This window comes from Lethenteron reissneri, chromosome 60, assembly GCF_015708825.2.
Source record: "Lethenteron reissneri isolate LAM-NWPU_2019-01 chromosome 60, ASM1570882v1, whole genome shotgun sequence".
Taxonomy (NCBI): Eukaryota; Metazoa; Chordata; class Hyperoartia; order Petromyzontiformes; family Petromyzontidae; genus Lethenteron; species Lethenteron reissneri.
Genome location: NC_083838.1, coordinates 7273612 through 7298111, shown reverse-complemented (window position 1 = coordinate 7298111; position 24500 = coordinate 7273612).

The following is a 24500-nucleotide window of genomic DNA, read 5'->3' as shown; positions in this document are numbered from 1 at the left end:
GGTCTCTGTGTGAGTCTTTGGGTCTCTGTGTGAGTCTATGGGTCTCTGTGTGAGTCTATGGGTCTATGTGTGAGTCTATGGATCTCTGTGTGATTCTATGGGTCTATGTGTGAGTCTTTGTGTCTCTGTGTTAGTCGATAGGTCTCTGTGTGAGTCTGTGGGTCTCTGTGTGAGTCTATCGGTCTTTGTGTGAGTCTTTGGGTCTCTTTGTGAGTCTATGGGTCTCTGTGTGAGTTTATGGGTCTCTGTGTGAGTTTATGGGTCTCTGTGTGAGTCTATGGGTCTGTGTGTGAGTCTATGGGTCTCTGTGTGAGTCTATGGGTCTCTGTGTGAGTCGATGGGTCTCTGTGTGAGTCTATGGGTCTCTGTGTGAGTCTATGGGTCTCTGTGTGAGTCTATGGGTCTCTGTGTGAGTCTTTGGGTCTCTGTGTGAGTCTATTGGGTCTCTATGTGAGTCTATCGGTCTCTGTGTGAGTCTATGTGTCTCTGTGTGAGTCTTTGGGTCTCTGTGTGAGTCTGTGGGTCTCTATGTGAGTCTATCGGTCTCTGTGTGAGTCTATGGGTCTCTGTGTGAGTCTATGGGTCTGTGTGTGAGTCTATGGGTCTCTGTGTGAGTCTATGGGTCTCTGTGTGAGTCGATGGGTCTCTGTGTGAGTCTATGGGTCTCTGTGTGAGTCTATGGGTCTCTGTGTGAGTCTATGGGTCTCTGTGTGAGTCTTTGGGTCTCTGTGTGAGTCTATTGGGTCTCTATGTGAGTCTATCGGTCTCTGTGTGAGTCTATGGGTCTCTGTGTGAGTCTTTGGGTCTCTGTGTGAGTCTGTGGGTCTCTATGTGAGTCTATCGGTCTCTGTGTGAGTCTATGGGTCTCTGTGTGAGTCTTTGGGTCTCTGTGTGAGTCTATTGGGTCTCTGTGTGAGTCTATGGGTCTCTGTGTGAGTCTATGGGTCTCTGTGTGAGTCGATGGGTCTCTGTGTGAGTCTTTGGGTCTCTTTGTGAGTCTATGGGTCTCTGTCTGAGTCTCTGGGTCTCTGTGTGAGTCTATATGTCTCCGTGTGAGTCTATCGGTCTCTTTGTGAGTCTATGGGTCTCTGTGTGAGTCTGTGGATCTCTGTGTGAGTCTATAGGTCTCTGTGTGAGTCTATGGGTCTCTATCTGAGTCTATCGGTCTCTGTGTGAGTCTATCGGTCTCTGTGTGAGTCTATGGGTCTCTGTGTGAGTCTTTGGATCTCTGTGTGAGTCTATAGGTCTCTTTTTGAGCCTATGGGACTCTGTGTTAGTCTATAGGTCTCTGTGTGAATATATGGGTCCCTGTGCGAGTCTATAGGTCTCTGTGTGAGTCTATGGGTCTCTGTGTGAGTCTATAGGTCTCTTTGTGAGCTTATGGGTCTCTGTGTGAGTCTATAGGTCTCTGTGTGAGTATATGGGTCTATTTGTGAGTCTATGGGACTCTGTGTGAGTCTATGGGTCTCTGTGTGAGTCTATAGGTCTCTGTGTGAGTCTGTGGGTCTCTGTGTGAGTCTATGGGTCTCTGTGTGAGTCTATGGGTCTGTGTGTGAATCTATGGGTCTGTGTAAGTCTATGGGTCTCTGTGTGAGTCTATGGGTCTCTGTGTGAGTCGATGGGTCTCTGTGTGAGTCTATCGGTCTATGTGTGAGTCTTTGGGTCTCTTTGTGAGTCTATGGGTCTCTGTGTGAGTCTGTGGATCTCTGTGTGAGTCTATAGGTCTCTGTGCGAGTCTGTGGGTCTCTGTGTGAGTCTATAGGTCTCTGTGTGAGTCTTTGGGTGCCTGTGTTAGTCTATAGGTCTCTGTATGAGTATATGGGACTCTGTCTGAGTCTGTGGGTCTCTGAGTGAGTCTATAGGTATCTTTGTGAGTCAATGTGTCTCTTTGTGAGCCTATGGGTCTCTGTATGAGTCTTTGGGTCTCTGTGTGAGTCTATTCGGTCTCTGTGTGAGTCTATAGGTCTCTGTGTGAGTCTATAGGTCTCTTTTTGAGCCGATGGGACTCTGTGTTAGTCTATAGGTCTCTGTGTGAATATATGGGTCCCTGTGCGAGTCTATAGGTCTCTGTGTGAGTCTATGGGTCTCTGTGTGAGTCTATAGGTCTCTGTGTGAGTCTATGGGTCTTTGTGTGAGTCTTTGGGTCTCTGTGTTAGTCTATAGGTCTCTGTGTGAGTTTATGGGTCTCTGTGTGAGTCTATGGGTCTCTGTGTGAGTCTATGGGTCTCTGTGTGAGTCTATGGGTCTCTGTGTGAGTCGATGGGTCTCTGTGTGAGTATATGGGTCTCTGTGTGAGTCTATGGGTCTCTGTGTGAGTCTAAGTGTCTCTGTGTGATTCTATGGGTCTCTGTGTGAGTCTATGGGTCTCTGTGTGAGTCGATGGGTCTCTGTGTGAGTCTATGGGTCTCTGTGTGAGTCTATGTGTCTCTGTGTGAGTCTATGGGTCTTTGTGTGAGTATTTGGGTCTCTGTGTTAGTCTATAGGTCTCTGTGTGAGTTTATGGGTCTCTGTGTGAGTCTATGGGTCTCTGTGTGAGTCTATGGGTCTCTGTGTGAGTCTATGGGTCTCTGTGTGAGTCGATGGGTCTCTGTGTGAGTCTATGGGTCTCTGTGTGAGTCTATGGGTCTCTGTGTGAGTCTAAGTGTCTCTGTGTGAGTCTATGGGTCTCTGTGTGAGTCTATGGGTCTCTGTGTGAGTCGATGGGTCTCTGTGTGAGTCTATGGGTCTCTGTGTGAGTCTATAGGTCTGTTTGTGAGTCTATGGGTCCCTGCTTGAGTCTATGGGTCTCTGTGTGAGTCTTTGGGTGTCTGTGTTAGCCTATAGGTCTCTGTGTGAGTCTATGGGTCTCTGTGTGAGTCTATAGGTCTCTGTGTGCGTTTTTGGGTGTCTGTGTTAGCCTATGGGTCTTTGTGTCAGTCTATGGGTCTCTTTGTGAGTCTATGGGTCTTTGTGTGAGTCAATAGGTTTCTATGTGAGTTAATGGCTCTCTGTGTGAGTCTATGGGTCTCTGTGTGAGTCTATGGGTCTGTGTAAGTCTATGGGTCTCTGTGTGAGTCTATGGCGCTGAGTCTATGGATCACTTAGTGAGTCTCAGATCTATGAATTCACTATATACATCAATATATCAAATAAGACATTTACAAATCAGCATGCTAAAGGTTGGTACGAATGCCCGATGGCACATTGTTCGTAAAGATCGACGCTTCAAAAAAATACGCACTTCTGTTGCTGTGTGTGTGTGTGGTGAGCGGTGGCGCCGCGGTTAGCGCGCGTCGTGCTACTACTGAACCCGGCCACCCGAGTGTATGGGTCTTTGTGTGAGTATATAGGTCTCTGTGTGAGTCTATGGGTCTCTGTGTGAGTATATAGGTCTCTATGTGAGTCTATGGGTCTCTGTGTGAGTCTATGGATCTCTTTGTGAGTCTATGGGTCTCTTTGTGAGTCTACGGGTCTCTGTGTGAGTCTATGGATCTATGCGTGAGTCTATGGGTCTCTTTGTGAGTCTATGGGTCTCTTTGTGAGTCTACGGGTCTCTGTGTGAGTCTATAGGTATCTGTGTGAGTATATGGGTCTCTGTGTTAGTCTATGGGTCTCTGTGTGAGTCTATGGGTTTCTTTGTGAGTCTATAGGTCTCTGTGGTAGTCTATAGGTATCTGTGTGAGTATATGGGTCTCTGTGTTAGTCTATGGGTCACTGTGTGAGTCTATGGGTTTCTTTGTGAGTCTATAGGTCTCTGTGGTAGTCTATAGGTATCTGTGTGAGTATATGGGTCTCTGTGTTAGTCTGTGGGTCTCTGTGTGAGTCTATGGGTTTCTGTGTGAGTCTATGGGTCTCTGTGTGAGTCTATGGGTCTCTGTGTGAGTCTATGGGTCTCTGTGTGAGTCTATGGGTCTCTGTGTGAGTCTATGGGTCTCTGTGTGAGTCTATGGGTCTCTCTGTATGTATGTAGAACTTATTTCGCACCGTACGTAGTCAACCCAAGCAGGGATTTCGTTTGATCAATGCCCATTACGAACCTCCGTGTAGCTTCTAACAGACTGTTGGGGCAAGTGCAGATAGCGAGCACCTGTGAAGGCCGGCACTGTGGCACACGAGGGGGTGGGTGGCCAGCACCACGCCCGGCCGCCTTTGTCTCCCTTAGTGGCGATGTTTACTATACGTCGCACCGGGTACTCATTCGAGGCTGAGTCGACCTAGGGGAGGAGGCCCAGAGGCCGGTTCAGATGATCGCTGTCACTGGCGGTGGTGGTGGTGGCCGTGAGCGGGAATCGAACTCGGGTCTCTGCCGGGTTCGCATTGCAGGGTGCACTCGCTGCTACACCACTGCACACAAGACACACACACACAACAACAACACCACTGCACCCGTGCCAGGCTAGGTGCACTGTGAGGCTATCACGTGAAGTGTCGGAGGCTCGCTGCTGCCTGGCAGGAGGAGTTCACAGGACAGAGCCAGCAGTGTGACATGGCCTTGACCGACTGTGCCCCCTGCCGTGCACACACGCACACTCACACGTGCACACTCACACACGCACACTCACACGTGCACACTCACACACACGCACACTCACACGTGCACACTCACACGTGCACACTCACACGTGCACACTCACACGTTCACACTCACACTCACACGTTCACACTCACACACACGCACACTCACACGTGCACACTCACACACACTCACACGTGCACACTCACACACACGCACACTCACACGCTCACACTCACACGTGCACACTCACACACACTCACACGTGCACACTCACACACACTCACACGTGCACACTCACACGTGCACATTCACACGTGCACACTCACACGTGCACACTCACACACACGCACACTCACACGTGCACACTCACACACGCACACTCACACGTGCACACTCACACACACGCACACTCACACGTGCACACTCACACACACGCACACTCACACGTGCACACTCACACACACGCACACTCACACGTTCACACTCACACACGCACACTCACACGTTCACACTCACACACGCACACTCACACGTTCACACTCACACGTGCACACTCACACACACTCACACACACGCACACTCACACGTTCACACTCACACACACTCACACGTGCACACTCACACGTGCACACTCACACACGCACACTCACACGTGCAAACTCACACACACTCACACGTGCACACTCACACGTGCACACTCACATGTGCACACTCACACACACGCACACTCACACGTTCACACTCACACGTTCACACTTACACGTGCACACTCACACGTGCACACTCACACACACGCACACTCACACGTTCACACTCACGTTCACACTCACACGTGCACACTCACACGTGCACACTCACACCTGTAACACGCTCACTCCCCACACGCACTGCACAACCAGATAAACCACGCACATGCAGAGACAGCGGCGCTCCGTGTCGGGAATCGGACCCAGGTTATCCTTGCTGTGAGGAACACGTGTTACTTATCACTGGGGCCACCCTCATCAGTGGTGACTACCTCGCCTGGTGTACAGGAGGTCATGAGTTAGATCTCGACCCTGACGCTATCGTGGCTAGGAGATGTTAACTACCTCGCCTGGTGTAAGGGAGGTCGTGGGTTAGATCCCGACCCTGACGCCATCGTGGCTAGGAGATGTTAACTACCTCGCCTGGTCTACAGGAGGTCGTGGGTTCGATCCCGACCCTGACGCCACGGTGGATAGGAAATGTTGACTACCTCTCCTGGTTTACAGGAGGTCGTGAGTTAGATCTCAACCCTGACGCCATGGTGGCTAGGAGATGTTAACTACCTCGCCTGGTCTACAGGAGGTCGTGGGTTCGATCTCGACCCTGACGCCATCGTGGATAGGAGATGTTAACTACCTCGCCTGGTGTACAGGAGGTCGTGGGTTAGATCTCGACCCTGACGCCATCGTGGATAGGAGATGTTAACTACCTCGCCTGGTATACAGGAGGTCGTGGGTTCGATCTCAACCCTGACGCCATCGTGGATAGGAGATGTTAACTACCTCGCCTGGTGTACAGGAGATCGTGGGTTAGATCTCAACCCTGACGCTATCGTGGATATGAGATGTTAACTACCTCGCCTGGTGTACAGGAGGTCGTGGGTTCGATCTCAACCCTGACGCCATCGTGGATAGGAAATGTTAACTACCTCGCCTGATCTAAAGGATGTCGTGGATTAAATCTCAACCCTGACGCCATCGTGGCTAGGAAATGTTAACTACCTCGCCTGGTCTACAGGAGGTCGTGGGTTCGATCTCGACCCTGACGCTATCGTGGCTAGGAGATGTTAACTACCTCGCCTGGTGTAAGGGAGGTCGTGGGTTAGATCCCGACCCTGACGCCATCGTGGCTAGGAGATGTTAACTACCTCGCCTGGTGTACAGGAGGTCGTGGGTTCGATCTCAACCCTGACGCCATCGTGGATAGGAAATGTTAACTACCTCGCCTGATCTAAAGGATGTCGTGGATTAAATCTCAACCCTGACGCCATCGTGGCTAGGAAATGTTAACTACCTCGCCTGGTCTACAGGAGGTCGTGGGTTCGATCTCGACCCTGACGCTATCGTGGCTAGGAGATGTTAACTACCTCGCCTGGTGTAAGGGAGGTCGTGGGTTAGATCCCGACCCTGACGCCATCGTGGCTAGGAGATGTTAACTACCTCGCCTGGTGTACAGGAGGTCGTGGGTTAGATCTCGACCCTGACGCCATCGTGGATAGGAGATGTTAACTACCTCGCCTGGTATACAGGAGGTCGTGGGTTCGATCTCAACCCTGACGCCATCGTGGATAGGAGATGTTAACTACCTCGCCTGGTGTACAGGAGATCGTGGGTTAGATCTCAACCCTGACGCTATCGTGGATATGAGATGTTAACTACCTCGCCTGGTGTACAGGAGGTCGTGGGTTCGATCTCAACCCTGACGCCATGGTGGCTATGAGATGTTGACTACCTCGCCTGGTCTATAGGAGGTCGTGGGTTCGATCTCAACCCTGACGCCATCGTGGATATGAGATGTTAACTACCTCGCCTGGTGTACAGGAGGTCGTGGGTTCGATCTCAACCCTGACGCCATCGTGGCTAGGAGATGTTAACTACCTCGCCTGGTCTACAGGAGGTCGTGGGTTCGATCTCAACCCTGACGCCACGGTGGATAGGAGATGTTGACTACCTCGCCTGGTCTACAGGAGGTCTTGGGTTCGATCTCAACCCTGACGCCACGGTGGCTATGAGATGTTAACTACCTCGCCTGGTCTACAGGAGGTCGTGGGTTCGATCTCAACCCTGACGCCACGGTGGATAGGAAATGTTGACTACCTCTCCTGGTTTACAGGAGGTCGTGGGTTCGATCTTGACCTTGACGCCACGGTGGATAGGAAATGTTGAATACCTCGCCTGGTCTGCAGGAGGTCGTGGGTTCGATCTTGACCTTGACGCCACAGTGGATAGGAAATGTTGACTACCTCGCCTGGTCTGCAGGAGGTCGTGGGTTCGATCTTGACCTTGACGCCACGGTGGATAGGAAATGTTGACTACCTCGCCTGGTCTGCAGGAGGTCGTGGGTTCGATCTTGACCTTGACGCTACAGTGGATAGGAAATGTTGACTACCTCGCCTCGTCTACAGGAGGTCGTGGGTTCGATCTTGACCTTGACGCCACAGTGGATAGGAAATGTTGACTACCTCGCCTGGTCTGCAGGAGGTCGTGGGTTCGATCTTGACCTTGACGCCACAGTGGATAGGAAATGTTGACTACCTCGCCTCGTCTACAGGAGGTCGTGGGTTCGATCTTGACCTTGACGCCACGGTGGATAGGAAATGTTGACTACCTCGCCTCGTCTACAGGAGGTCGTGGGTTCGATCTCAACCCTGACGCCACGATGGATAGGAGATGTTGACTACCTCGCCTGGTCTGCAGGAGGTCGTGGGTTCGATCTTGACCTTGACGCCACAGTGGATAGGAAATGTTGACTACCTCGCCTGGTCTGCAGGAGGTCGTGGGTTCGATCTTGAACCTGAAGCCACGGTGGATAGGAAATGTTGACTACCTCGCCTGGTCTGCAGGAGGTCGTGGGTTCGATCTTGACCTTGACGCCACAGTGGATAGGAAATGTTGACTACCTCGCCTCGTCTACAGGAGGTCGTGGGTTCGATCTTGACCTTGACGCCACAGTGGATAGGAAATGTTGACTACCTCGCCTCGTCTACAGGAGGTCGTGGGTTCGATCTCGACCCTGACGCTATCGTGGCTAGGAGATGTTAACTACCTCGCCTGGTGTAAGGGAGGTCGTGGGTTAGATCCCGACCCTGACGCCATCGTGGCTAGGAGATGTTAACTACCTCGCCTGGTGTACAGGAGGTCGTGGGTTCGATCTCAACCCTGACGCCATCGTGGATAGGAAATGTTAACTACCTCGCCTGATCTAAAGGATGTCGTGGATTAAATCTCAACCCTGACGCCATCGTGGCTAGGAAATGTTAACTACCTCGCCTGGTCTACAGGAGGTCGTGGGTTCGATCTCGACCCTGACGCTATCGTGGCTAGGAGATGTTAACTACCTCGCCTGGTGTAAGGGAGGTCGTGGGTTAGATCCCGACCCTGACGCCATCGTGGCTAGGAGATGTTAACTACCTCGCCTGGTGTACAGGAGGTCGTGGGTTAGATCTCGACCCTGACGCCATCGTGGATAGGAGATGTTAACTACCTCGCCTGGTATACAGGAGGTCGTGGGTTCGATCTCAACCCTGACGCCATCGTGGATAGGAGATGTTAACTACCTCGCCTGGTGTACAGGAGATCGTGGGTTAGATCTCAACCCTGACGCTATCGTGGATATGAGATGTTAACTACCTCGCCTGGTGTACAGGAGGTCGTGGGTTCGATCTCAACCCTGACGCCATGGTGGCTATGAGATGTTGACTACCTCGCCTGGTCTATAGGAGGTCGTGGGTTCGATCTCAACCCTGACGCCATCGTGGATATGAGATGTTAACTACCTCGCCTGGTGTACAGGAGGTCGTGGGTTCGATCTCAACCCTGACGCCATCGTGGCTAGGAGATGTTAACTACCTCGCCTGGTCTACAGGAGGTCGTGGGTTCGATCTCAACCCTGACGCCACGGTGGATAGGAGATGTTGACTACCTCGCCTGGTCTACAGGAGGTCTTGGGTTCGATCTCAACCCTGACGCCACGGTGGCTATGAGATGTTAACTACCTCGCCTGGTCTACAGGAGGTCGTGGGTTCGATCTCAACCCTGACGCCACGGTGGATAGGAAATGTTGACTACCTCTCCTGGTTTACAGGAGGTCGTGGGTTCGATCTTGACCTTGACGCCACGGTGGATAGGAAATGTTGAATACCTCGCCTGGTCTGCAGGAGGTCGTGGGTTCGATCTTGACCTTGACGCCACAGTGGATAGGAAATGTTGACTACCTCGCCTGGTCTGCAGGAGGTCGTGGGTTCGATCTTGACCTTGACGCCACGGTGGATAGGAAATGTTGACTACCTCGCCTGGTCTGCAGGAGGTCGTGGGTTCGATCTTGACCTTGACGCCACAGTGGATAGGAAATGTTGACTACCTCGCCTCGTCTACAGGAGGTCGTGGGTTCGATCTTGACCTTGACGCCACAGTGGATAGGAAATGTTGACTACCTCGCCTGGTCTGCAGGAGGTCGTGGGTTCGATCTTGACCTTGACGCCACAGTGGATAGGAAATGTTGACTACTTTGCCTCGTCTACAGGAGGTCGTGGGTTCGATCTTGACCTTGACGCCACGGTGGATAGGAAATGTTGACTACCTCGCCTCGTCTACAGGAGGTCGTGGGTTCGATCTCAACCCTGACGCCACGATGGATAGGAGATGTTGACTACCTCGCCTGGTCTGCAGGAGGTCGTGGGTTCGATCTTGACCTTGACGCCACAGTGGATAGGAAATGTTGACTACCTCGCCTGGTCTGCAGGAGGTCGTGGGTTCGATCTTGAACCTGAAGCCACGGTGGATAGGAAATGTTGACTACCTCGCCTGGTCTGCAGGAGGTCGTGGGTTCGATCTTGACCTTGACGCCACAGTGGATAGGAAATGTTGACTACCTCGCCTCGTCTACAGGAGGTCGTGGGTTCGATCTTGACCTTGACGCCACAGTGGATAGGAAATGTTGACTACCTCGCCTCGTCTACAGGAGGTCGTGGGTTCGATCTTGACCTTGACGCCACAGTGGATAGGAAATGTTGACTACCTCGCCTCGTCTACAGGAGGTCGTGGGTTCGATCTTGAACCTGAAGCCACGGTGGATAGGAAATGTTGACTACCTCGCCTGGTGTACAGGAGGTCGTGGGTTCGATCTCAACCCTGACGCCACGGTGGATAGGAAATGTTGACTACCTCTCCTGGTTTACAGGAGGTCGTGGGTTCGATCTTGACCTTGACGCCACGGTGGATAGGAAATGTTGACTACCTCGCCTGGTCTGCAGGAGGTCGTGGGTTCGATCTTGACCTTGACGCCACAGTGGATAGGAAATGTTGACTACCTCGCCTCGTCTACAGGAGGTCGTGGGTTCGATCTTGACCCTGACGATACGGTGGATAGGAAATGTTGACTACCTCGCCTCGTCTACAGGAGGTCGTGGGTTCGATCTTGACCTTGACGCCACGGTGGATAGGAAATGTTGACTACCTCGCCTGGTGTACAGGAGGTCGTGGGTTCGATCTCAACCCTGACGCCATCGTGGATAGGAAATGTTAACTACCTCGCCTGATCTAAAGGATGTCGTGGATTAAATCTCAACCCTGACGCCATCGTGGCTAGGAAATGTTAACTACCTCGCCTGGTCTACAGGAGGTCGTGGGTTCGATCTCGACCCTGACGCTATCGTGGCTAGGAGATGTTAACTACCTCGCCTGGTGTAAGGGAGGTCGTGGGTTAGATCCCGACCCTGACGCCATCGTGGCTAGGAGATGTTAACTACCTCGCCTGGTGTACAGGAGGTCGTGGGTTAGATCTCGACCCTGACGCCATCGTGGATAGGAGATGTTAACTACCTCGCCTGGTATACAGGAGGTCGTGGGTTCGATCTCAACCCTGACGCCATCGTGGATAGGAGATGTTAACTACCTCGCCTGGTGTACAGGAGATCGTGGGTTAGATCTCAACCCTGACGCTATCGTGGATATGAGATGTTAACTACCTCGCCTGGTGTACAGGAGGTCGTGGGTTCGATCTCAACCCTGACGCCATGGTGGCTATGAGATGTTGACTACCTCGCCTGGTCTATAGGAGGTCGTGGGTTCGATCTCAACCCTGACGCCATCGTGGATATGAGATGTTAACTACCTCGCCTGGTGTACAGGAGGTCGTGGGTTCGATCTCAACCCTGACGCCATCGTGGCTAGGAGATGTTAACTACCTCGCCTGGTCTACAGGAGGTCGTGGGTTCGATCTCAACCCTGACGCCACGGTGGATAGGAGATGTTGACTACCTCGCCTGGTCTACAGGAGGTCTTGGGTTCGATCTCAACCCTGACGCCACGGTGGCTATGAGATGTTAACTACCTCGCCTGGTCTACAGGAGGTCGTGGGTTCGATCTCAACCCTGACGCCACGGTGGATAGGAAATGTTGACTACCTCTCCTGGTTTACAGGAGGTCGTGGGTTCGATCTTGACCTTGACGCCACGGTGGATAGGAAATGTTGAATACCTCGCCTGGTCTGCAGGAGGTCGTGGGTTCGATCTTGACCTTGACGCCACAGTGGATAGGAAATGTTGACTACCTCGCCTGGTCTGCAGGAGGTCGTGGGTTCGATCTTGACCTTGACGCCACGGTGGATAGGAAATGTTGACTACCTCGCCTGGTCTGCAGGAGGTCGTGGGTTCGATCTTGACCTTGACGCCACAGTGGATAGGAAATGTTGACTACCTCGCCTCGTCTACAGGAGGTCGTGGGTTCGATCTTGACCTTGACGCCACAGTGGATAGGAAATGTTGACTACCTCGCCTGGTCTGCAGGAGGTCGTGGGTTCGATCTTGACCTTGACGCCACAGTGGATAGGAAATGTTGACTACTTTGCCTCGTCTACAGGAGGTCGTGGGTTCGATCTTGACCTTGACGCCACGGTGGATAGGAAATGTTGACTACCTCGCCTCGTCTACAGGAGGTCGTGGGTTCGATCTCAACCCTGACGCCACGATGGATAGGAGATGTTGACTACCTCGCCTGGTCTGCAGGAGGTCGTGGGTTCGATCTTGACCTTGACGCCACAGTGGATAGGAAATGTTGACTACCTCGCCTGGTCTGCAGGAGGTCGTGGGTTCGATCTTGAACCTGAAGCCACGGTGGATAGGAAATGTTGACTACCTCGCCTGGTCTGCAGGAGGTCGTGGGTTCGATCTTGACCTTGACGCCACAGTGGATAGGAAATGTTGACTACCTCGCCTCGTCTACAGGAGGTCGTGGGTTCGATCTTGACCTTGACGCCACAGTGGATAGGAAATGTTGACTACCTCGCCTCGTCTACAGGAGGTCGTGGGTTCGATCTTGACCTTGACGCCACAGTGGATAGGAAATGTTGACTACCTCGCCTCGTCTACAGGAGGTCGTGGGTTCGATCTTGAACCTGAAGCCACGGTGGATAGGAAATGTTGACTACCTCGCCTGGTGTACAGGAGGTCGTGGGTTCGATCTCAACCCTGACGCCACGGTGGATAGGAAATGTTGACTACCTCTCCTGGTTTACAGGAGGTCGTGGGTTCGATCTTGACCTTGACGCCACGGTGGATAGGAAATGTTGACTACCTCGCCTGGTCTGCAGGAGGTCGTGGGTTCGATCTTGACCTTGACGCCACAGTGGATAGGAAATGTTGACTACCTCGCCTCGTCTACAGGAGGTCGTGGGTTCGATCTTGACCCTGACGATACGGTGGATAGGAAATGTTGACTACCTCGCCTCGTCTACAGGAGGTCGTGGGTTCGATCTTGACCTTGACGCCACAGTGGATAGGAAATGTTGACTACCTCGCCTGGTCTGCAGGAGGTCGTGGGTTCGATCTTGACCTTGACGCCACGGTGGATAGGAAATGTTGACTACCTCGCCTCGTCTACAGGAGGTCGTGGGTTCGATCTTGACCTTGACGCCACAGTGGATAGGAAATGTTGACTACCTCGCCTGGTCTACAGGAGGTCGTGGGTTCGATCTTGAACCTGAAGCCACGGTGGATAGGAAATGTTGACTACCTCGCCTGGTGTACAGGAGGTCGTGGGTTCGATCTCAACCCTGACGCCACGGTGGATAGGAAATGTTGACTACCTCTCCTAGTTTACAGGAGGTCGTGGGTTCGATCTTGACCTTGACGCCACGGTGGATAGGAAATGTTGACTACCTCGCCTGGTCTGCAGGAGGTCGTGGGTTCGATCTTGACCTTGACGCCACAGTGGATAGGAAATGTTGACTACCTCGCCTCGTCTACAGGAGGTCGTGGGTTCGATCTTGACCCTGACGATACGGTGGATAGGAAATGTTGACTACCTCGCCTCGTCTACAGGAGGTCGTGGGTTCGATCTTGACCTTGACGCCACAGTGGATAGGAAATGTTGACTACCTCGCCTCGTCTACAGGAGGTCGTGGGTTCGATCTTGACCTTGACGCCACGGTGGATAGGAAATGTTGACTACCTCGCCTCGTCTACAGGAGGTCGTGGGTTCGATCTTGACCTTGACGCCACAGTGGATAGGAAATGTTGACTACCTCGCCTGGTCTACAGGAGGTCGTGGGTTCGATCTTGACCCTGACGATACGGTGGATAGGAAATGTTGACTACCTCGCCTCGTCTACAGGAGGTCGTGGGTTCGATCTTGACCTTGACGCCACAGTGGATAGGAAATGTTGACTACCTCGCCTCGTCTACAGGAGGTCGTGGGTTCGATCTTGAACCTGAAGCCACGGTGGATAGGAGATGTTGACTACCTCGCCTGGTGTCCCGCACTCCGAGTGCACACCACACGCTCTGTGTCACACACTCTGTGAGATCTGCTTAGCGTTCCGTCACTTGTCGAAAAAGAAGCCGGGATCTCAGAGGTAACTCTGTCATATCCACTTCATTGGGCCGTTCTGTGTGTGGACCACTGTCACCTTCGATTAGCACGGTCAGCTATGGGGCCGTCCATAAATTACGTCACGCGATTTTGGACGATTTTTTACCCACCCACCCCCCCCCCCCTCGTCATACCGCATCACAAAAAGTCAGACCCCCCCCCTCAAATATGACGTCACAAAGCTCTGCCCCCCCCAAAAATAAAACATGCTTCAAATCTCTTTAAACTATTGTCATTGTAGTGCGTATTTAATGTGACGCTGCACTCTGATGTTGTAGGAGAAAACATTTATTAAAAAATATATTTAATTAAGTAGAACGTGTTGTCTGTATTTATTTAAAGTTGCGCATTTTGATCTTCTCACCCCACCCCCCGCTCATCACACATCGTCACAAATGTCTGACCCCCCCCCCCTCCCTAGGTGCGTGACGTCATTTATGGACGGCCCCTCCGTACGGTGCGAAATAAGTTCAACATTCATACGTACATTGAAGAAGGAATCTCAGTAGTGGCTCTGTGATATCCGCTTCCACGAGCTGTTTCGTGTGGATCAGAGTGGCCACTTGAATTAGAAGCAGAGATCTCAGTGGTGGCTCTGTGATATCCGCTTCCACGAGCTGTTTCGTGTGGATCAGTGGCCACTTGAATTAGAAGCAGAGACCTCAGTGGTGGCTCTGTGATATCCACTTCCACGAGCTGCTTCGTGTGGACCAGAGTGGGCCGCTTGAACTAGAAGCAGGAATCTCAGTGGTGGCTCTGTGATATCCACTTCCACGAGCTGTTTCGTGTGGACCAGAGTGGACCACTTGAACTAGAAGCAGGAATCTCAGTGCTGGCTCTGTGATGTCCACTTCCACGAGCTGTTTCGTGTGGACCAGAGTGGGCCGCTTGAACTAGAAGCAGGAATCTCAGTGGTGGCTCTGTGATATCCGCTTCCACGAGCTGTTTCGTGTGGACCTGAGCTGGCCACTTGAATTAGAAGCAGGGATCTCAGTGGTGGCTCTGTGATATCCGCTTCCACGAGCTGTTTCGTGTGGACCAGAGTGGGCCACTTGAATTAGAAGCAGGGATCTCAGTGGTGGATCTGTCATATCCACTTACACGAGCTGTTTCGTGTGGACCAGAGTGGGCCACTTGAATTAGAAGCAGAGATCTCAGTGGTGGCTCTGTGATATCCACTTCCACGAGCTGTTTCGTGTGGACCAGAGTGTGCCACTTGAACTAGAAGCAGAGACCTCAGTGGTGGCTCTGTGGTATCCACTTCCACGAGCTGTTTCGTGTGGATCAGAGTGGACCACTTGAATTAGAAGCAGGGATCTGAGTGGTGGCTCTGTGGTATCCACTTCCACGAGCTGTTTCGTGTGGACCAGAGTGGACCACTTGAATTAGAAGCAGAGACCTCAGTAGTGGCTCTGTGGTATCCACTTCCACGAGCTGTTTCGTGTGGACCAGAGTGTGCCACTTGAATTAGAAGCAGAGACCTCAGTGGTGGCTCTGTGGTATCCACTTCCACGAGCTGTTTCGTGTGAACCAGAATGGGCCACTTGAATTAGAAGCAGGGATCTGAGTGGTGGCCCTGTGATATCCACTTCCACGAGCTGTTTCGTGTGGACCAGAGTGGGCCACTTGAACTAGAAGCAGGGATCTCAGTGGTGGCTCTGTGGTATCCACTTCCACGAGCTGTTTCGTGTGGACCAGAATGGGCCACTTGAATTAGAAGCAGGGATCTCAGTGGTGGCTCTGTGGTATCCACTTCCACGAGCTGTTTCGTGTGGACCAGAGCTGGCCACTTGAATTATAAGCAGGGATCTGAGTGGTAGCTCTGTGGTATCCACTTCCACGAGCTGTTTCGTGTGGAAAAGAGTGTGCCACTTGAATTATAAGCAGGGATCTGAGTGGTGGCTCTGTGGTATCCACTTCCACGAGCTGTTTCGTGTGGACCAGAGTGGGCCACTTGAATTAGAAGCAGAGATCTCAGTGGTGGATCTGTCATATCCACTTCCACGAGCTGTTTCGTGTGGACCAGAGTGGACCACTTGAATTAGAAGCAGAGATCTGAGTGGTGGCTCTGTGATATCCGCTTCCACGAGCTGTTTCGTGTGGACCAGAGTGTACCACTAGAATTATAAGCAGGAATCTGAGTGGTGGCTCTGTGATGTCCACTTCCACGAGCTGTTTCGTGTGGATCAGAGTGGACCACTTGAATTAGAAGCAGGGATCTGAGTGGTGGCTCTGTGGTATCCACTTCCACGAGCTGTTTCGTGTGGACCAGAGTGGACCACTTGAATTAGAAGCAGAGACCTCAGTGGTGGCTCTGTGGTATCCACTTCCACGAGCTGTTTCGTGTAGACCAGAGTGTGCCACTTGAACTAGAAGCAGAGACCTCAGTGGTGGCTCTGTGGTATCCACTTCCACGAGCTGTTTCGTGTGGACCAGAGCTGGCCACTTGAATTATAAGCAGGGATCTGAGTGGTGGCTCTGTGGTATCCACTTCCACGAGCTGTTTCGTGTGGACCAGAATGGGCCACTTGAATTAGAAGCAGGGATCTCAGTGGTGGCTCTGTGATATCCGCTTCCACGAGCTGTTTCGTGTGAACCAGAGTGTGCCACTAGAATTAGAAGCAGAGACCTCAGTGGTGGCTCTGTGGTATCCACTTCCACGAGCTGTTTCGTGTGGACCAGAGTGGACCACTTGAATTAGAAGCAGGGATCTCAGTGGTGGCTCTGTGATATCCGCTTCCACGAGCTGTTTCGTGTGAACCAGAGTGTGCCACTAGAATTAGAAGCAGGAATCTGAGTGGTGGCTCTGTGATATCCACTTCCACGAGCTGTTTCGTGTGGACCAGAGTGGGCCACTTGAATTAGAAACAGAGATCTCAGTGGTGGATCTGTCATATCCACTTCCACGAGCTGTTTCGTGTGGACCAGAGTGGCAACTTGAACTAGAAGCAGGGATCTGAGTGGTGGCTCAGCCGTGATATCCACTGCTGCGGATTTCACGGCTGAATGGGGGTGTTGGAGCTCGAGACGAACCTCGGGCGAAACGAGTAACAACAAAAACCATTATTATTATTATTATTTTTATACAAAGACAAGATGACTGAGAGGGAAAAAAGTCCAACGTTGCAAAACACGCGAATAGTCGTCGTAGTGAAACTTTAATAATTATTTTTAAAAAAATGTTCCGCGCCAGTTAGTTTTTGATGTAACGCCTACACACACAGAGACAAAGATCCCCCGTGTAGCCTGCTACTGACTGTTGGGGCAAGTGCTTTTAGCGAGCGCCTCCGAAGTCCGGTACTGTTGGCACACGACGGGGTGGGAGGCCAACACCACGCCCGGCCGCCTTTGTCTCCCTAGTGGCGATGTTTAAACAATGAAACAGGTACTCATTTGAGGCTGAGTCAAGTTCAAGTTCAGTTATTAGGCATAGCCCTGTGAGCCATTCGCCTCTTGAATCGGGTGCAACGGCAACAAACAAAAAAAGGAACAAAAACATCTTAAAGTGCATATGTGACTGAGTGCAAACAGAAAATCCAAGAAAAGACAGCAAAATATTGCAGAAAAGCACCGTACACAAAAATATGCAAAAATCCCAGTGGGATGCAAGTCAAACAACAACAACAACCACAAGACAACTTAGATTAAGGCCATCAGTCTAACTCTGTACTACAACAAACAAACATGGCCAAACCAAAAACTTATCGAAAATCACCAAAATAAAGCCATGAAAGCAATGAAACAGCAGTGATCACAGGAACTGTGACCGAATTTTCACAATAAACGACGTCAACAACATGTACTACCAAAGTCTGCAGCCATAGCTGGCTGCATGAGTCACTCCACAACAGCAGGAGCATCAGTCGGAGTGTCAACATTTTTCAATGCACCTTTAAGATCAGCACACTAAATCAAAACACAGATCATACTTTACAGCGATCATCCGGAGCGAAACATTGTATTTGTCGACCAAGGGGAGGCCCAGGATCGGTTCAGATAATCGTCACTGGGTGTTGGTGGTGGCCGTGAGCAGAAATCGAACTCGGGTAGCCGGGTTTGTAGTGCAGCGCACTAACCACTACACTACCGCTCCCCCCTCCATACACAAACACAGACACACACAGACACACACACAGATACACACACAGATACACACACACAGACACACAAACACACAAACAGACACACCACAGATATACACACACAGACACACACACAGATACACACACACACACCACAGATACACACACAGACACACACAGACACACACAGACACACACAGACACACACACAGACACACAGACACACACACACAGACACACACAGACACACACAGACACACACACAGATACACACACACAGACACACACACACACAGACACACACACAAACACACACACAGACACACACAAACACACACAGACACACACAGACACACACCACAGATACACACACAGACACACACAGACACACACACACACAGACACACACACAGATACACACACACACAGACACACACACACAGACACACACACAAACACACACACAGACACACACACAAACACACACCGACACACACAGACACACACACACAGACACACACACATACACACAGACACACACACACAGACACACAGACACACACACAGACACACAAACAGACACACACAGACACAGACACACACACACACAGACACACACAGACACACAGACACACAAACACAGACACAAACACAGACACACACACAGACGAACTCCTCCGCCACCCCCAATGGGAAGCAAAGTCGGAGAGAAAATCTCCAAATTTCCCAGCTGTCAAAAAAATACCCCGACAAAACGTACGGCCACGATACGAAACAAGGAAACATCGCAGACGCAGCAGCAGCAGTTTCCGCTGGTTACATATTGCTTGGAGATGTGAACTCCCTCGCCTGGTAGGCAGGTGGTCGTGGGTTCGATTCGGATCCCTGACGATGCCTGCCGCTGTATAATTGTAGTCTCTGTCTCTCTCTCTTATGCGATGTGAACTACCTCGCCTGGTAGGCAGGTGGTCCTGGGTTCGATTCGGATCCCTGACGCTGCCTGCCGCTGTATATTTGGAGTCTGCGTCTCTCTCTCTCTCTCTTATCATCACTACGGTGGCTATGAGATGTGAACTCCCTCGCCTGGTAGGCAGGTGGTCCTGGGTTCGATTCGGATTTCTGACGATGCCTGCCGCTGTATAAATAGAGCCTGTGCCTCTCTCCACGTGCTCGTGTGAATGTTTCTCTGGGTCCTCTGGTCCAACACCAATGGAGACTGGGCTCTAAGAAAAGCTGTCTCGGGTGTGGACCAATCAACTTCAAGGACAGTGCATATCATTATCATCATCAGAGTTGTTTCTTTTTGTTTGCATTTTGACTGCTTGTGTTGTGGTTATTGCAAACATGATGCCTTGTATAAAGGTGTCAGTTTCTGTACCAGTTGAAAGGGTAAAAACCTATTACTATATTTTGCCACTGGTAAAGGAGATGTCTCATAGGTATATACCAAATACATGACCTTGAACACGGATGCTCTGTACGGCCGTCCGCTAACCACTTTGCTCTACTGCCATCTAGTGGCCGTATCGAGCGTTGGCGAGAGACCTGTTAGAAAATACAGAGACTCCTCAACCTACAAACGAGTTAAGTTCCAGAGGTCTGTTCGTAAGTCGATTTGGTTGTAAGTCCAACTTTACTCTCTGTCGATTCCAAACATGTTGAACGGCATGATTTTAAAGTTGTTTAATCTCATGTAGATGTAGATGTCACTGGTTATTCATGTTCTGCAGATGTAGATGCCACTGGTTATTCATGTTCTGCAGATGTAGATGCCACTGGATCTTCATATTCTGTAGATGTAGATGCCACTGGTTCTTCATGTTCTGCAGATGTAGATGCCACTGGTTCTTCATATTCTGTAGATGTAGATGCCACTGGTTCTTTATGTTCTGCAGATGTAGATGCCACTGGTTTTTCGTGTTGTGCAGATATAGATGCCCCTGGTTCTTCACGTTCTGTAGATGTAGATGCCACTGGTTCTTCACGTTCTGCAGATGTAGATGCCATTGGTTCTTCACAATCTGTAGCTGTAGATGCCACTGGTTCTTCACGTTCTGCAGATGTAGATGCCACTGGTTCTTCATGTTCTGCAGATGTAGATGCCACTGGTTCTTCACGTTCTGCAGATGTAGATGCCACTGGTTCTTCAAGTTCTGTAGATGTCGATGCCATTGGTTTTTTCATGTTCTGCAAATGTAGATGCCACTGGTTCTTCGTGTTCTGCAGATGTAGATGCCACTGGTTCTTCACGTTCTGCAGATGTAGATGCCACTGGTTCTTCGTGTTCTGCAGATGTAGATGCCACTGGTTCTTCATGTTCTGCAGATGTAGATGCCACTGATTCTTCACGTTCTGCAGATGTAGATGCCACTGGTTTTTCATGTTCTGCAGATGTAGATGCCACTGGTTCTTCACGTTCTGCAGATGTAGATGCCACTGGTTCTTCACGTTCTGCGGATGTAGATGCCACTGGTTCTTCGTGTTCTGCAGATGTAGATGCCACTGGTTCTTCACGTTCTGCAGATGTAGATGCCACTGGTTCTTCGTGTTCTGCAGATGTAGATGCCACTGATTCGTCACGCTCTGCAGATGTAGATGCCACTGGTTCTTCGTGTTCTGCAGATGTAGATGCCACTGATTCTTCATGTTCTGCAGATGTAGATGCCACTGGTTCTTCATGTTCTGCAGATGTAGATGCCACTGGTTATTCATGTTCTGCAGATGTAGATGCCACTGGTTCTTCATGTTCTGCAGATGTAGATGCCACTGGTTCTTCGTGTTCTGCAGATGTTGATGCCACCGGTTCTTCATGTTCTGCAGATGTAGATGCCACTGGTTATTCATGTTCTGCAGATGTAGATGCCACTGGTTCTTCATATTCTGTAGATGTAGATGCCACTGGTTCTTCATATTCTGCAGATGTAGATGCCACTGGTTATTCACGTTCTGCTGATGTTGATGCCACCGGTTCTTCATGTTCTGCAAATGTATATGCCACTGGTTCTTCATATTCTGTAGATGTAGATGCCACTGGTTCTTCATATTCTGCAAATGTAGATGCCACTGGTTCTTCACGTTCTGCAGATGTAGATGCCACTGGTTCTTCATGTTCTGCAAATGTAAATGCCATTGGTTCTTCATATTCTGCAGATGTAGATGCCACTGGTTCTTCATATTCTGTCGATGTAGATGCCACTGGTTCTTCATGTTCTGCAGATGTATATGCCACTGGTTCTTCATATTCTGTACATGTAGATGCCACTGGTTCTTTATTTTTCTGCAGATGTAGATGCCACCACCGCCATCTATTGCGCGGCGGTTGAACTTATGAGTCTCGGTCCGAACAGGCAACTCGACATACGGACCAGGTTTTGTTCGTATCTCTGAAAGTTCACAAGTCGAATGTTCGTAAGTAGAGTGTCTGTAAGTAGAAGATTTTCTGTATATCAACTGCAGCCAGTAAACAGTTGGTCCGCAAGAGGTGACGAATCTCTACGTGCTCTCGCACGGTTAAATAAAGACCAGCTGTTGGCCAGCTCTTACGGGGACAGTGGTGGAAATTCCACGTTCCTCATGGCTGGGTCCATTCTATATATCCACGGTGAACACGCGACGGGACAAAGCCGTTGCGAGCGAATAATGGATCAATAATCATCATCGGCGTTGATTCTCTGATGATTGGCATCCCGTATTTAACCGGCCGAGGATCCGTTGAGATTCAACATCTCTTTATTTTGGCGTCCATAGACTCACACAGAGACCCATAGACTCACACAGCGACCCACAGACTCACACAGAGACCCATAGACTCACACAGAGACCCATAGACTCACACAGAGACCCATAGACTCACACAGAGATCCATAGACTCCCACAGAGACCCATAGACTCACACAGATACCCACAGACTCACACAGAGACCCATAGACTCACACAGAGATCCATAGACTCCCACAGAGACCCATAGACTCACAGAGATACCCGTAGACTCACACAAACATCCATAGACTCACATAGAAATCCATAGACTCACACAGAGACCCATAAACTCACACAGATACTCATAGACTCACACAGAGACCCATAGACTCACACAGAGACCCATAGACTCACACAGAGACCCATAGACTCCCACAGAGACCAATAGACTCACAGAGATACCCATAGACTCACGCAGAGACCCGTAGACTCACACAGAGATCCATAGACTCACACAAATACCCATAGACTCACATAGAAATCTATAGACTCACACAGAGACCCATAGACTCACGCAGAGAGCTGTAGACTCACACAGAGATCCATAGACTCACATAGAAATCCATAGACTCAAACAGAGACCCATAGACTCACGCAGAGACCTGTAGACTCACACAGAGATCCATAGACTCACACAGAGACCCATAGACTCACACCGAGACCCGTAGACTCACACATAGACCCATAGACTCACACAGAGATCCATAGACTCACACAGATACCCACAGACTCACACAGAAACCCATAGACTCACACAAAGATCCATAGACTCACGTAGAAATCCATAGACTGACACAGAGACCCATAGACCCACACCGAGACCCATAGACTCACACCGAGACCCATAGACTCACACATAGACCCATAGACTCACACAGAGACCCATCGACTCACACAGAGACCCATAGACTCACACAGAGACCCATAGACTCACACAGAGACCCATCGACTCACACAGAGACCCATAGACTCACACAGAGACCCATAGACTCACACAGAGACCCATCGACTCACACAGAGACCCATAGACTCACACAGAGACCCATAGACTCACACAGAGACCCATCGACTCACACAGAGACCCATAGACTCACACAGAGATCCATAGACTCACACAGAGACCCATAGACTAACACAGAGACCCATAGACTCACACAGAGACCCATCGACTCACACAGAGACCTATAGACTCACACAGAGACCCATCGACTCACACAGAGACCCATAGACTCACACAGAGACCCATCGACTCACACAGAGACCCATCGACTCACACAGAGACCCATAGACTCACACAGAGACCCATAGACTCACACAGAGACCCATCGACTCACACAGAGACCCATAGACTCACACAGAGATCCATAGACTCACACAGAGACCCATAGACTAATACAGAGACCCATAGACTCACACAGAGACCCATCGACTCACACAGAGACCTATAGACTCACACAGAGACCCATCGACTCACACAGAGACCCATAGACTCACACAGAGACCCATAGACTCACACAGAGACCCATCGACTCACACAGAGACCCATAGACTCACACAGAGACCCATAGACTCGCACAGAGACCCATAGACTCACACAGAGACCCATCGACTCACAAAGAGACTCATTCCTTTAGAACTGCTTATTGCTGTGTTTAGTTGTTTGTCCTTCCCCACAATGTCGATTAGCCCTATTGGCTACGTATGGTGCAAAGGAAGTTCAATATGCTTACAGTACAGTATATACAATCCCATGCGATGTGTATGCAGTGGTTTAGCATCGCCACAAGAGGCCGCGTCAAACCGTGGCAACGCATTGAGGCGGTTGGCCCGTGGTGGTCAAACGCATTGGACTTTAAATTCTAAAACTAAACTATACAAACAATTTCAACCGTGATGATGGTTACAGACTGAGTAATCATTGGAAAGATGTGATTAACCATGCAAAAAAGATTTAATTACACTTATTTGGACCATCTTATTTAACAGACAACTATTACAGGTTATTGATAGACAGCCAGTCTTGTTTTACCATCTTAATTTTTGGAGCTTTCGTGACTGCAAAGTCACGTATAAAGATAAAAGAATAAATTAAATAATAGCATACGACGTTTCGATTGCAACACAAGCAATCATCATCAGGTATAATGAAATAGCGACATAGAATCTAACCAGAGAACTATAGACAGACATGTAAGCAGACAGATATCACCAAGATACATAGTTGTTTATTTTTTCACACTATTGTTATGTAGGCCAGGCTTAGTCACAAACCGTACCTTTCCATAACAAAGGGTCAGCCTCTTAAGCCTCACCTTACCATATCAATAAAAAGTGTGCCGTACTTGGCCCTTCCCCCCCTCTCCAAACATTATATAAACGGAGTGGTAGCTCTTGTAATCTCTCATTTACTTGATACAGCTGTCGTGGCTGTGACGGTTCCACCTGAAGACGGAAGCTTGTGTTGCCTCCGAAACGTCGTGATTTTTATTTTATTTGACTCTTATTAATTTTAATGTTTTACCTACGTGACTTTACCGAAAAAAAACCTAA